A 16328-nucleotide genomic window follows, 5' to 3' on the forward strand; every position below is an offset into this window, starting at 1 on the left:
ATTAGGCAAAATAGATTAAACTATTTTGGACAATAGGAGAAAAAAGATAGAGAAAAAATATTATTTATGGTGCACGAATGAGCTTTGTGGATTGTTGCAAACTTGATGCTCTGAATATTCGATGAACTAAAGTATATCTGAAGGACAGAGGCTAGTAGCCAGTAAAGAAAACAGGTATGAAGGTGAGTAAGATTCGTGTCATGAACAAAGAGGAAAAAGGAAAGATCGTTGCAAATACAAATGCATATATTAATTACGTTAAATGTACCACAGAAACTAGTGATTGTCCACAGACACTAGTGATTCCCCTGGTGTGGAAGAGTGCACTTAACAAGAACAAAACTTTAAAGGGGATAGGAGTCATTTCCTCATTATTTAAACAACCATCTCCCTTGCAGAAGAAGAATTCACTCCTCCAGTCATATTTACAATTCTACTAACGAAAGCTGCCTCCACTGAGATAGTCCACTCAGCTAGTCCACCGGGTAGTCCACTTAAAGAGACCTGGCTGTTAATACGCTTATCCAATAATAGCACCAGAAAATGTTCTTGTTACAGTGAGTTGCCTTGAATATTGTTTTCGAAGACCATAGATAATTTGAAAACATAGTTAAACTCCAAGTTGCAATTTGTAAAATAAATGCTGTACGGGAATTTCTAATGAAATTGAAGTTTCCATTAGGATTTCCAATCTTAATAAACCTAAGGTAGTAAGCTTAGTTCACACATCTGACTATGGCCAAAGGCCAATGTTTATAGGCTTCTGAAATAACCAGTTTTGCCTGAGACAACTTATTATTGAAAATTTGAACTACCCTAGCACATGAACACTGCAGTGAGTTTGATCCTGGTTAACTAGGTAACTTTGCCTGAGTTACTTTTCCCCTTGAAAGTCTCCTGCTCCTGGTCTGTAGAATAGGAATCAAAAAGCAAACATATAACTCACAGGAGGGCTACCAAAATAAGCAAATGGGTAAAGTCGAGTTATAAAGCTTTAAATATCAGGCTAGCTATATTTCTTTTTCTTTTGTATTGTATTAATTTGCTAAGGCTGCCATAACAAAATACCACAGATTCGTATTTGTTTGGTATTTATTTATTTGGTAAACAATAGAAATTTATTTCTCACAGTTCTGGAGGCTGAAAGTCCAAGATCAATGTGTCAGTAGGTTTTATTTCTCCTGAGACCTCACTCCTTGGCTTGCAGATGGCCACTTTCTTGCTGGACATCCCACTCCCTTTCCTCTGTGCATGCGCATCCCTGGCGTCTCTTCCTCTTTTTACAAGAACCCCAGTCACTGGATTAGGGCTCCACCCTTATGACCTCATTTAACCTCAATTACCTCTTTAAAAGTCTATCTCCTACTGGGGGTTAGGGCTTATCTTATGAATTTTAAGGGCACACAATTCAGTCTGAAACAGTAAGTATATATACAATAAAATAAATTCATATAAATATCATCACAAATTTTAAGAAAAATTTCTTAGGCTAACTAGTATTAACCACAACTGCTCACTCACATCCCGTTCTCTCTCTTCTCAGGCGTTTGGGAAGATTACACACCCATCTTTTTGCCATTAGGTTGGTTTTGCCCAATTGGTTATAGGTGCACGTGATAACTTTAACTTGCTGTCAGACTCTCGAGCACTCTGTTCCCTTGCTGTGGTGATCATGATCTTGAGTTGAGATGAAAGTGTCACAAGACAGAGGCAGCCTGGAAGGTTGAGTCTCCACATGGAGGAAACTGCCCTGCATAGCTACTCGAAACTGCAGCCGACTTTGCATGCGAAAGAAATAAACCCTGGACTTCGTTAAATCACTGTGGCAGGCACAGCCTAAAGTGACTCCTAATGAGTCACGCACTCGTATAATCTCCTCTCCTTGAGTGAAGGCTGCACTTGTGACTTGCTTCTTACCAATAGAATATGGCAAAGGTGAGTGAGTGGACAGTCAGTCCCTTGGATGGGTTATGCTATATGGCAAAGGTGATGGGATGTTACACTCATGACTATATTATGTTTTAAAAGATTCTGTCTTAGGCTGCTGGGGAGAGACTCTTTTTCTGGCCTTGAAGAAAGAAACTACTATGTTATGAACTGTCCAAGGAAAAGACATTGAAGCAAGAAACTGTGGGAGGCCTCTAGGTCCTGAGGGTGTCCCCTACCCAACACCTACCAAAGCAGCTGGGCCCTCAGTGTCACAAACTTAGGAACTGAATTCTGCTAACAACCACATGCACTCAGAAGAGAACCCCAATGTCTAGAAAGAATTGCGGCCTGCTCAACATCTTTTTTGCAGCTTTGTGAAGTCCTGAGCAAAAGACTCTGGTAAACTCCTTCTGATTCACTAAAACTGGGAGATAATAAATGTATGTTGTTTTAAGCCACTAAATTGGCAGTAAATTATAGTCAGTAGAAGAAAACTGACACAGCCAATGAGACTTTCAGGTTGTTTGTTATCTCAGCACAAATCTAGCTGATCCTGACTGATACTGGAACTATTGGTAAGGTGGAAACAACAGGGCTAATTGCAAAGTAGTTAGATGGATAATCCGTTGAACAATCAGAACCAACACGAGTACAGAAGAATGGACAGACGTCATTCAGAGGGGAGGTGCACTACTGTACTAACCTCTCACTCACATCTTTGTCCATTGGGTGATGCAAAGAAAACATACTTCTTGAATTTCAAGACATCACAAAGTTTAGAAGGTTATAAAAAACATTGGATTTCAGAAATAGGACCTCGGGATACCTGTAAAGGATAAATCTAACAAATACTCACTAAAAGGAAATAAAAGGTAGGATCTTTAGCAACTAAACTACTTGACCTGCATACCATGATCTTAAGTGTTGCCTCTCCCACCTAACCTAAGAGGAGCAGAATCTGAAGCAAACATCTTTCATTCTGAGAATATTGGACCACATTTAATCTAGTGTCATCCTCCTCTTCCTCTTCAGCAGCATCATCAGAAAACATGTATTAAGAACTGTGCTGGCTTCTGTACAGAATAAATAATGGATGCAATTGCTATTTGTGGGAAGCTTCACATCCAAGCCACTCATGTGCACTTATTAAAAAGAAGAGACAGAGAGAGTTGAAATAGTTAAATACACAATCCTGAGACATACAAAGAACTAAATCCCCAATGCTTAGCAAAGGTTCTTCTAATGAATCACAGAATGGAATCTTAAAGCGTGGCAAATTTGAAAGAGAATTCTCTAATAAGAGTCTTTGTTTGTTTGTTTGGGGGTCTGAGCACTAAATAAAACATCAGAGACAGCCCTAGTTCCTTCGGAATGGCAGCTTCCCAACAGAAATAATAAAGCAAAATATTTTTATAGTTATTTGTTTTTTAGTTATATTTATTATTTTTAACAATAAAGCAAAAAACTCTCTCTACAGTTTGTAGAATTGTGGAATATCAATAAATACATTAAGTAAATAATATGTCTCGTATATCTTGCCACCGGAATTCATAAGAGAGCCTGTGGAATCTCTTTATGTATAGGTTTAATAATCGGGCATATTCTCTGCTGTCTACTAGAATATAAACACAGGCCTCATGGAATGCATGGCACTGTCCTTTCTAATCTTTTATTCTACCAGAGAATGATTTTTTTCTGATGGATTTTTTAACACCTTATTCCAAAATGTTAAAGTGGACTCTGTTTTTTCTCTTCGTTAACATTTGACTGCAGTAGGTGCACTGAGTTCAATAGCAAGGATTCTGTTATCTTCATAGAAACACGCCAAAGGGAGAAGTTGTCTATCGTGAACATTGCTGTTGTGGTTCAGACAGACGATGGATATGTGGACTTCAGCACTTTCAGTGGAACGGTGTCCAGTAAATTTATGAGCCTTGGACCACCTCTGTACATTCCACAAAATAAGATGGAATGGAGCTGACAAGGACAACCAACTCATTCCGAAGTTTCTCCTCTTTTAATAGTCTCAGTCCTGGGGAAGCAAACCTAAACCCTGAAAGATGTTTTCTACGTTGCACAATATAGTGAGGTTTTTGCTTTTTTTATTTTTTTAAGTATTAACATTACCATTTGCTGTTTGAGTTTTCCGTGGTACTCAGTTTCAACAACAACAATTAGTAATAGGAGTGCATTTGCTCCTCAATGCTGGGAAATGGATTCTTTTTTTATAGGCACAGCCTGTTTTCAGTAATTAGATGTACCACCAAGGAGTAAAACAAAAGATGAAACATTCTTCAAAGGAAGACAAATGGAATTAATATTCCAATTAGGTAATTACAATCCACCAGCCTAAAAAAAATCTCGAGTCCTTTCCTTTTCAATCACAGATTATTGTGCAACATAGGTCTGTTACACTGAAGTCTACTTGCTTGCATACACGCAAGAATGCTTTTCAAGTTGAGGTTAAAATCATTTCTTCTTATGTTTAGTGGCTAGTTCTGAATTCTTTGGAATTTACTGTCGTGATACAGCAAAGGAACTGACTTTTCTCAGTGTTCTTGCTGCCCCTACCTAATTTAAGGATTAAATAATATGAATCATTTATGTGACACAATCCAACACATTATTTTTCTTTGAATGAAAAGAAGTACGGAATTAATGTTAAGAGAATGGACTCCTAAGTCAGATCACCTTGTTTCAAATCCTGGTAAATGTCATTTGTTAGTTGCATGACCTTGGACAAGTTATTTAAACTCTCAGCGCCTCAGATTTTCTCCAATTTACAATTGTAATAGTCCCCACCTTGTTGTATATAATAATGGCAATTAGTACTTGTGAACATTTAATATGCACCAAACATGCTTTGAAATACATCACATATAGGTTGAGTCTACACATGTATCAGCCACCTGGACTAGTTTCTGGCATAAACTGAGCACTCAATTAATGTTGGTAATGACATTGGTTCTTATTAGTAGTAGCAGCATTCACAGTAATGAAACAGACCTGGTAGAGTTCTTATCAACTTTCTCTAACTCCAGTTGTTGTTATAGATTTCAAATCCAGTTCTTCACAGACAGATATTTCAAAGGTCCTGTTCAGTTCTAGTAAGAAGTTAAGAGAATATGTTATGAGTATCTATGAAGGATGATGAAAATTTCACATTAAAGCCTTCATATTTTAAAACTGTCTTAAAAATGCAATACATATTGGCACAAAATAAGTTTTGTCTAGATAAGAGCTGAATAACAATATGAAGAAAACATGAATTATAACACCAGTTTCCTAAATTCATAGAGCCTTATTGGAATACTGAACACAAGTTCTCAACTTTCACTGTATCTATTAAAAATACTGCTTTTGTGGTGTTGGGAGGGGGGGATCTGGTTGTAGGAATGAAAACTGGAAAATTCAGGGTGCTCCTTTCCCCTATGTATATCACAACTGCTCTGTGTTTGGACCAAACTGTCCCACACCTCTCAAGTGAGAGTAGAAGGAGAAGCGATGTCTCACATACATACGCCTGTGTGCACGCTCACACATACCGTCACTGTACTCTTGTGCCGTGCTCACCCTCATTCACTCATTCTCTAGAAAGAAAAGGCAGCAGAATAAAATTATAATCACAAACACCAACCCTAATTTGAAATTGTTGAAGGATATCAGTAATTACAAGTTTTGCCATCTATTTTAAAGATAATGTGGACATTTTGTTGTTCTTGGATATCTTAAAGTGTCAAATAAACACATTCTCTTGCTAGAAAATCAATCAAACAGTTGAGTGTGAGATGAAGCAAAAGGGCTAATTTTTAATTCCTCCATTCTACCCTCTGAAGGAATCACTGTTCATAGATTGGTTTATATTCTTGCAGGTAGGTATGAATTGCTTTTTTCTCTTGACAATATATTGTGGCTATTCTTTCATGACAGTATTGACAGATTTTCTTTTCCTTTTCTTTTTTTTTTTTGCTGAGGAAGATTTGCCCTGAGGTAACATCTGTTGCCAATCTTCCTCTCTTTTTTGCTTGAGAAAGATTAGCCCTGAGCTAACATCTGTGCCAATCTTCCTCTATTTTGTATACGGGTCGCCAGCACATCATGGCTGATGAGTGGTGTAGGTCCACACCCTGCTTCTGAACCTGCGAACCCAGGCTGTTAAAGCAGAGTGCACTGAACTTAACCACTACGCCATGGAGCCAGCCCTCTGATAGATTTTTTTTAATAAATATTTGAGCACTCCTCACACGATGGGAAACAAAAGAAAATCTGAGGCATGCATTAAATAGGATAATCAAGAAAGCAGGAGGGGATATTTGAACAGAGGTTTGAATAAACACACCAGTCCACTGTCCCAGGGAATGGTTTTACCATTAGGATGTTTAGGTCTGTTCCACATCTCCACTATTTCAAGGAACGAAGTGGACATACATCATGTAAATGCTGTGTACTCATGTGAGTTTTTCAGTGTAAAGATTTCTAAGTGGGACAGATGCACGTTTAAAATGTTAATAACTATTTCCAAATTGCCTTCCAGTCCAGTTTACCAAAATGCCCTGACACTGGGACCGTGTGAGTGTTCCTATCCTCCCTGACCCTTCCCACCTCTACAGACTGTCACATTTTCTTTTTTAATGTTGCCTAATTTTACTGGTGAGAAATGGTATTTCTACTTCCATTTCCCTGATTACTAGTGAGTTTGCAAATCTTTTCATATATTTTTGACCATAACACTTGCTTTTTCTCTTAACTGTCTATTTACGTACATATTGTTGATCGTTTCCCAAAAGATGTGTAGAGGTCTTTGTGTGTTAAATTACCCTTTTCTATCATAGAGGTTGAAAAGAATTTATCCAGTTTCATGTTGGTCTTTCAATTTTGCTTACATTGCTTTTCGTAAAATTTTCTTTTCCTTTTTATATATCAAAAATTGTTATTTTCCTTTGTCTAGTACCTGCACTGTGCCAGGCTCTCTTCTAGGAGCCAGAGATATAAAAGGATTAAGAACATTTACAGTCTAATGGAGGGAGATAGACAAAAAATTGTATAAATGTTAGGTGGTTCCTATGTCCTGCAAAGGATAAGCAGGAGAGAGAGTCAAAAAGTGTTGGGGAGTTTGGGGCTGCCAGTTTACAAAAAGCGGTCCAGAAGCCCTCTCTGAGAGGGTGACATTTAATCAGACCCCAGAAGAAAGCGAGGGAGTGATCAAGAGAGGGAAGGACTTTTCAATCGGGGAAACAGCAAGTGAGGGAGGACCCTGCCAAAAGAGAAGAACAGCAAAAGGGCCAAAGGCCAAGTGGATGAGTGAAAGGTAAATGCTAACAAATGAAGTCAGAGAGGTGGCGGGTATCAAACCAGGTAGAACCTTGTTGGCTGTGATGTGACAAGCCACTGGGAGATTTTGAGCAGTATATCTGACTTCATTTTAAAGGATCCTTCAGCCTACACTACAGAGAATAGACTATAAAGGATGAGAACAAAGACTGAAGCAAGGAGAACGATTATGAGGATACTGCAATAGACCAAGTAAGATATACTAGCTTCTGGGAATTTTGACATGCTTATGAATTATTTTCTTTAAGACTATAAAGAAAATATGCAAATATTTTCTTCTTGAAGCTAAGTTGAAATTTTTGTTTATAATTAGATTTTTTATCATGTGTAATTTATTTTATTTACTTGATTTATTGAGATATAATTGATGTATAACATTGTATAAGTTTAAGGTGTACAACATGTTGATTTGATATATTTATATATTGCCATGTGATTACCATCCTAGCGTTAGCTAACACCTCTATCACTTCACATAATTATCATTTCTGTGAGAATAATTAAGATCTAGTCTCTTAGCAACTTTGAATTATATAATATAGAATTGTTGACTAAAATCACTGTGCTGTGCATTAGATCTTCAGAACTTATTCATCATCTAGGTGCAAGTCTGTACCCTGTAACAACATCTCCTCAATTCCCTCACCATTCTACTCTAAGTTTCCATGAGTTTGGCTTTTTATATTCCACATTTGTCTTTCTCTGTCTGGCTTGTCTCATTTAGCATAGTGTCCTCAAGTTCCTTCCATGTTGTTACAAAAGACAGGATTTCTTTCTTTCTCTTGGCTAAATAATATTGAATTTTCTCTGTGTGTGTGTGTGTGTGTGTGTGTGTGTGTGTATTTTTTCTTCATCCATTGATCCATTAACAGACACTTAGGTTGTTTCCATATCTTGGCCATTGTGAATAATGCTGCAATAAACATGGGAGTGGCCATATCTCTTTGATATCCTATTTTCATTTCATTTTGATATATACCTAGAAGTCAGATTTCTGGATCATATAGTAGTTCTATTTTGAATTTTTTGAGAAACCTCATTCTGTTTTCCATAGTGGCTAAACCAATTTACATTCCCACCAAAAGTGCACAGGTGTTCCCTTTTCTCCACATCCTCAGCCACACATTATTCTAACAGGTGTGAGGTGATAGCTCATTGTGATTTTGATTTGCATTTCACTGGTGATTAGTGATGTTGCGCATCTTTTCCTGCACTTGTTGACCATTTGAACGTCTTCTCTGGAAAATTGTCTATTCAGTTCCTCTGCCCATTTTTTAATTGGATTTTTTGTGTTTTTTGTTATTGAGTTGTATGAGTCCCTTATATATTTTGTATATTAACCCCTTATCCAATATATAATTTGGAAATATCTTCCCTCATTCTGTAGGAAGAATTAATATTGTTAAAATGTCCATACTACCCAAAACCATATATAGATTCAATGCAATTCCCATCAAAATTTCAATGACATTTTTCACAGAAATAGAAAATACAGTCCTAAAATTTGTATGGAACAACAAAAGACCCCAAATAGCCAAAGCAATCCTGAGAAAGAAGAACAAAGCCAGAGGCATCGTACTTCCTGATTTCAAACTATACTCCGAATCTATAGTAATCAAAACCACATTTACTGGCGTAAAAACAGACATATAGACAGTGGAACAGAATAGAGCCCAGAAGTAACCCCTCACATATATGATCAACTAATATTTGACAAAAGAGCCAAGAACAGTCAATGGGGAAAGGATAGTCTCTTCAACAAATGATGTTGGGATAACCATAGGCAGAAAAATGAAATTGGACCCCTTATCCTCTACCACGCACAAAAATTAACTCAAAATGGCATTAAAAACTTAAACATAAGACCTGAAATCATAAAACTCGTTGAAGAAAACATAGAGAAGAAGCTCTTGACATTGGTCTTCACAATGATTTTTTGGGATATGACACCAAAAGAATAAGCAACAAGAGCAAAAATCAACAAGTGGGAGTATATCAAAATAAATTTCTTTGTACTGCAAAAGAAACAATCAATAAAATGTGCAATTTATTTTAAAGTAAAAGGTAAAATAGGGCTTCTGCCTTTTTTCCCCACACTTACCTGTTTTTTCAAGGACTGTTTGGGTTAAATGTTTTGTATTTAGACCTTTTATCCACCAAGAATTTATTTTGTGAGTGATAAATTAGAGATCCACCTTTAAGGGCCTTTTCCCCAAAGTCTACTATTCTAACAACGTTTAATTTAAAAAATTATCTTTCCTTTTGTCATAAATAGGAATCCATTGCCAAATCTAAAGCCATGCAGAGTTACCCTCCTATTTCTTCTAAGACTTTTATAGATTTGACTGTAGTAGTTAGGTCTTATCTTTGAAATTTTTCAGTTACTTTTTGTATACAGTATGAAACAGGTCCAGTTTCATTCTTTTACATGTGGATATCTAGGTTTCCATACCATTTGTTGAAAATCCAATTCTTTTTCCCATTAAACAGTCTTTGTCTCCTTGTCAATAATCAGTTGACCATAAACACATGAATTTATTTCTGAATTCTCAAGTCTATTCCATTGATCTATATGTCTATCCTTAGCCCGTATCACGATGTCTTGATTACTGTTGCTTTGTAGTAATTTTTTGAGAATTGTGAGTCTTCCATGTTTGTGTGTATTTTTCAAGGTTGTTTTGCCTGTTCTGAGTCCTTTGCAATTTTTTTGAATTTTAGCATCAGCTTGTCAATTTCTAAAAAGAACCCAGCTAGGATTCTATAGGGATTGCATTGATTCTGTAGATGAATTTGAGGAGTGTTGCCATCTTAACAATATTAAGTCTTCTAATCCATGAACGTGGGATGTTTTTCCAGTCATTTAAATTTTCTTTTGTTTCTTTCCACGATCCATTGTGTTTTTCAGAGTACAAAATTTGCACTCTTTTGTTAAATATATCCTTACGTATTTTATTCTTTTTGGATGCTATTGTAAATGAAAATTTCTTAATTTTATTTTTAGATCATTCATTGCAAGTGTACAAAAATACAATTGATTTTACATATATTCATCTTGTATCTTGAAAATTTGCTGAAATCATTAAAAAATTAGTAGATTTTTAGTCGGGTTTTTTTTTTTTTTTTTTTTTTGCTGAGGAAGATTCACCCTGAGCTAATACCTGTGCCAGTCTTCCTCTATTTTTTAATACGTGGGACACCAGCATGGCATGGCTACTAACAGAACAGTCTAGGTCCACACCTGGGAACCAAACCCGGGCTGCCAAAGTTGAACATGCTGAACATAACCACTAGGCCACCGGGGCTGGCCCTTTAGTGGATTCTTTAGGATTACCTCTAAACAAGATCATATTTTCATCTTTGAGTAGTGATAGTTTTATTTCTTATTTTCAACTTGTATTTTTTTAATTTTCTTTCCTTTGTCTAATTATCTCAGCTGGAGCTATCTAGTACAATGTTGAATAGAAGTGATGAGAATGAACATTCTTCTCTTTTTATTGATCTTAGGAGGAAAGCACCCGATTTTTCACTATCACATAAGATGTTAGTTGTGGTTTTATACCTACCCTTCATCAGGTTAAGGAGTTTCTTCTCTTCGTAGTTTGTTGAATGTTTGTTATCATGAAAGAGTGTTGGATTTTGTCAAATGCTTTCTCTGCATTTTTTTGCATGCTATGTCTATTAAGATGAACATGTGTTTTTTCTTTTTATTCTATTGCTAAGCTGTATTATTACATTAGTTGATTATCAGGTATGCTTGCATTCCTGAGATAAATCCCACTTTGTCACAGGTATAGAATTCTTTTTGTATGTTGTTGATTTGGTTTGCTAGTATTTTATTGAGGATTTTTGCATCCACATTCATAAAAGATATAGGTCTGTGGTTTTCCATTTTTGTGAAATATTTGTCTGGTTTTGATATGAGGGTAATACTGGCATCATAGAAAGCAAAGAGAAATGTTCTCTCCTCTTCTTTTTTTTGAAGACCTTAAGAAGAATTGGAATTAACTCTTCTTTAAATGCTTAGTAGAATTTACCTGTGGAGCCATTTGGGCCTGGGGTTTCTTTCTGATAGATTTTTTTGATTATTACGTCTATCTCTTTACTTGGTATAAATATATTCAAATTTTCTATTTCTTTTTGAATCAGTGTCAGTAGTTTGTGTGCTTTTAGGAACTTGGCCAGTTCATCTAAGTTATCAATTTTATTAGCAATCAATTCTTTATCATATCTTTTGTAATTATTTTTCTCTGTAAGTTCATTAGTTATGTTCATTCTCTCACTTCTGATTCTAGTAATTTGAGTCATCTCTTTTCTTTTCTTGGTCAATCTAGCTAAAGGTCTGCCAATGTTTTAATTTTTTAAGAGACAGTTTCATTTATTGTTTCCTTTTTTATTTTTAATTTCATTAATTTCTACACTAATATTTATTATTTCCTTCCTTTCTGCTTCTTTTAGCCTTGCCTTTCTTTTTTTACTGTTTTAGTGTGGAAGGTAAGTTTATAAATTTGAGATCATTCTTCTGTTTAAATTTTAGTCATTTATAGCTATAAATTTACCTCTAATCATTGCTTAAGCTACATCCGATACATTTTGGTATATTGTGTCTTCATTTTCATTCATCTCAAAACAGTTTCTAATTTCTCTTTTGATTTCTTCTTTAACCATATGGATATTTAGGACTGTGTTGTTTAATTTCAAGGTAATGTCAGTTTCTCAAATTTGTGTTAATTATTTCTAATTCATTCCCTTTTAGTCAGAGAACATACTTTATTTCTATTCTTTTCAATTTATTAAGGCTTTTTCCTTTTTTGTGGCCTAGTATATCATCTATTGGGGAGAATGTTCCCTCTGCACTTGAGAAGAATGTATATTCTGCTGTTGTTGGGTGGAATGTTCTGTGGTGTCTGTTACATCTAGTTTGCTTAAAGTGTTGTTCAAGTCTTCCGTTTTCTTGTTGATCTTCTGCCTGTTTGGTCTACCCATTATGAAAAGTAAGGTATAAATCTCTGACTACTCATATTAAATTGTCTATTTTTCCCATCATTTCTTCTGTTTCATGTGTTTCTGTGCTCAGTTAGCGAGATATATGTGTATAATTGTTGTATCTTGCAGACAGATTAATTCTTTTATCATTATAAATGTCCCCCTTTATGTCTAGTAACATTTTTGTTTTAAAGTCTATTTTGTCTATTATTAGTATAGCCATTCCACTTTCTTCTGGTTGTTGTTTGCATAATATGTCTTTTTTCATACTTAACTTTTTAAAACTATTTTTATTTTTGAATCTAAAGTGTCTGTCCTGTAGACAGAACATAGTTGGATCTTGTTTTTTAAATTCTATCTGACAATATCTGACTTATGATTGGAATCTATTCATATTTAATGTTATTACTGATATAGTTGGATATACATCTACCATTTTATTTTTTGTTTTCTCTCTCTCCAATATCCTTTTTCCTCCCTTTATTCCTCCTTTACTGATTTCTTTTCATTAAGTGAATATTTTCTAATGGAGTTTTTAAATTTCTTTAGTTTTTTGTTTACACTATTTTATGATTATTTTCTTAATGATTGATTTAAGGATTATCACATACATATTAACTTATAAGAAACCTCATCAGATTACACTAACTTAATTACGGTGAGATATGAAAACATTATTCCTTTGTAACCCTATTCTCTTTTCCCCTTTTTGTGGTATTATTCTTCTACATATAACATCAATCGTTGCTATAAATCCAATTATGCCTTATTGAAATTATTTTATATAATTTTATGCATTTTCGAAAAGCTAAGAAGAAAGTTGAGCAAATGTATATTTATAGCTTTTGTATATTAACCTTCTCACTTATTATTTCTGATTATTTATTCTTGTTTCTTCAAGTTTTCAGCTGTAGTCATTTCATTAACTCAGTGCAGCTTTGCCCCTACCCTGCTGTTTTGTGTTGTTATTGACAAATATATTATGTCTATATGTTATAGATCCAACAATGCTATGTAGATAAGATTTTTTACAATTCTTTTTTAAATCAGTTAAGGAGAAAAAATATGCGTTTATAATGTCTTTTATAATTATAAAATTATATTTACTGGAGTTCTTTGGGTTTGTGTGTGTGTGTGTGTGTGTGTGTGTTTAAGTTGATTTGAATTACTGTCCGGAGCCATTTCTTTTAGCCTGAAAACTTTAATACCTTTTGTAAGGTGAATCTTCTGGCAACAAATTCTCTCGTGTTTTTTTGTTTTTGTTTTTAATCTTGGAATGTCTTTATTTCACCTTCATTTTTGAAAGATAGTTTCACTGGATAGAAGACTCTTGGTTGATAGTGTTTACTTTGGTCATTTTACATGTGTTCCCCCACTGCTTTCTGACTTCTACTGTTTCTGATGTGAAGTCAGCTCTTAACTTTATTGGGGTTCCCATTTATTGTTTGTCTTTTCAAGATTTCCCCCTTGTCTTGAGCTTTAAGTCTTCTTACTATAGTGGATCTCTTTACTCTGCTTGAAGTTCATTGTACTCCCTAGATGCATAATTTTTTTCAATAAATTGGGAAGTTTTAAGTCATTTTATTTCTCCCTCTGGTACTTCCATTATGCATTTGTTGGTGCACTTAATGATGTCCCATGTAGCTCAGATGCTCTTTTTATTTTTCTTCATTATTTTCTTCCTTCGGTTCTTCAGATTTTACAGTCTATTAATCTATTTCCCGTTTTTAAATTATTTTTTCTGCCAGTTCAAATCTACTATTAGCTCCTCTTGTAAATTTTTTATTTCAGTCATACTTTTCAGTCTCAGAATCTCCATTTTTAAAATACTTTCTGTATTTTTACTGATTTTCTCTATCTAATAGAACACGTTCATCATACCTTCCTTTACTTCTTTGTTAATGGTTTCCTTTAGTGCTTTGAACATATTTATAATGGCTACTTTGAAGCATTTGCCTGTTATATCCAATTTTTGTGCATTTTTCACAGGCAATTTCTGTTGCCTGCATTTATTCTAGTGTTTGGGTTGTAGTTTCATGTTTCTTTACACGTCTCATAATTTTTTGTTAGAAGCTGAACATTTTAGATAATGTATTGTAGCAACTCTGAGTACATCCCCCTTCCTTCCAGGGCTTGTTATTGGCATTTGCTTTTTAACTTGTTTAGTAGCTGACTGAGTTATTTCAGTGAAGTTTATTCCACCCCTCTGTCTCTCCCAATGTGAAGTCTCTGATTTGCTTTTCAGGGAGAATAGCCTCCAGGATGCCCACACTCACCCTGGAAAGCAATGCATTCAGCAGGGCTCTCTTTGATTGACTCCTTCGCAGACCACACTCAAGTGTTAAGCTCCACTAATTGCTGGGTCATTGCTGTGTTGTTTTCAACAGTGCTCTGAGATACAAATTGCTTCACAAGCTAATTCAATTAAATTTGGGGACCTTGAAGTTCCCAAGGTCAGAGATTTGTTTCATTCCCAAGAGGGCTCTTCCAGACACCTCTTTTTCCATTTCTCTCCAGTAAACTAGCTGTCCTACAGCTTAGCCCATATTTCCCATAAATCTAGTAATCTCCTCTCAATTTCCTTTCACAAAAATGTCCGCTGTTTTTGAGAGTGCTGTTAGGCCTGACTTCTTCACACTCTTGCAAATGAAGTCAGTTCCTTTGGAGAGGGATTTGTCGATTTCTCAAAATTATTTTTCCCATATACACTCCCACTGGCAATAAATGAGGGCTCTAATTGCTCCACAGCTTGGCCAACCTTTGACGTTGTCTGGTCCTTTTAATTTTAGCCTTTCTGATAGTGGTACCTCATTGTAGTTATAATTTGTATTTCCATTAAAACTAATGATAAGTATTTTTTCATACATTGGTCAAATGAATAGTTTATTTTAGGCACCAGTTGTATGCCCATTTTTTTAAAAAAAATTGTTTGTCTTTTTCTATTTTATTTTTACAAATTTTTTATATATTATGTCAGATATATGTATTGCAAATATATTCTAGTTTATGAAGTGTCTCTTCACTCTTTTAATGGTGTCTTCTGATGAGTAAAATCATTTATTTTAAAGATTTCCAGTATAAGAATCTTTTTTTTTGGCTAATATTTTCATGTACTTTTAAGAAATCTTTGCCTTCATCAAGGTCATAAATATATTGTCTTATTTTTTTTCTGAAAACTTAACAGTTTTATATCTCACACTTAGATCTAGAAACTATTTTAAATTACTGTTTGTGTGTGGTATAGAACAGAGTTTGAAGTCCATTTTTATCTATATGGATATACAATTGGTCCCTTACCATTTATTGAAAACCATATTGCACCTCTACATTGGCATGTCATAACCTACTTCCAAATTCTTTACTTGCTTGCTTTGATGTTTTCATCTATACCTGCACCAATACCACACTGTTTTAATCACCCAAGCTTTACGAAATTTTGATATCTGGTAGTGTATGTCAAATTAACAAACAGAAGCCTCATCAAATTGGAATCAGGAGGCCCAAAGCGGGAGCTCACTTGCCCAACACGATAGCAGAGCCCAACAGGAAGAGGAAAGACACTATTCTTGACTGGCAAGAAGTTCAGCCAAAGAGTGTCACAACTCAGCTGAGGTACAGCTACCACACCTCAAACTTTTTGTGTACAATAGCTCTCAATTTCCTCTTCCTCTCTATAAAAGAGTTTCTTCTCCCTTGGTACTGGGAGACTTGCACACGGCTCACCATGGTGGCAGACCCTGAAGTACAATTCTTTGCTGATCCCAAATAAACCCATTTCTGCTGGAGAAATAATTTGCTATTTGATTAAGGTCAACATATTGGTGGCCCGTACATGGATCCAGAGAGACTTCCGAGGATTCTGAGGCTAGTGAGCAAACAAGTGTGATACCCACCACAGAGCTCATTGAGCTCGCTACTTTTCTCACCGACCGTGGAGTTTGAGAGTAAGTCTTTCTCCTGGATCTGAGCTTCCACTCTCTTTGCATTTGAGGCTCTCCAGGCTTATTCAAGATGTATTTTAAGGCTTCATCTTTTTCTAGTTAAGACTTTGTCTGCAAGTACTCAGATGGCACTTTGCACTGAAT

The 16328-nt window shown here is 35.3% G+C and overlaps 1 long non-coding RNA gene across 1 annotated transcript in view; it reads right to left on the minus strand.

Moving 5' to 3' along the window:
• Positions 1-16328, minus strand: part of LOC139045191 (uncharacterized) — a 103208-nt gene that overhangs the window by 69997 nt on the left and 16883 nt on the right. Inside the window, exon 3 of the long non-coding RNA XR_011503086.1 lies at positions 4936-5033. This is a non-coding gene — a long non-coding RNA (uncharacterized lncRNA). The remainder of the gene's footprint in view (positions 1-4935; positions 5034-16328) is intronic.

The sequence above is a fragment of the Equus asinus genome, chromosome 4 (genome assembly GCF_041296235.1).
Source record: "Equus asinus isolate D_3611 breed Donkey chromosome 4, EquAss-T2T_v2, whole genome shotgun sequence".
Lineage (NCBI taxonomy): Eukaryota > Metazoa > Chordata > Mammalia > Perissodactyla > Equidae > Equus > Equus asinus.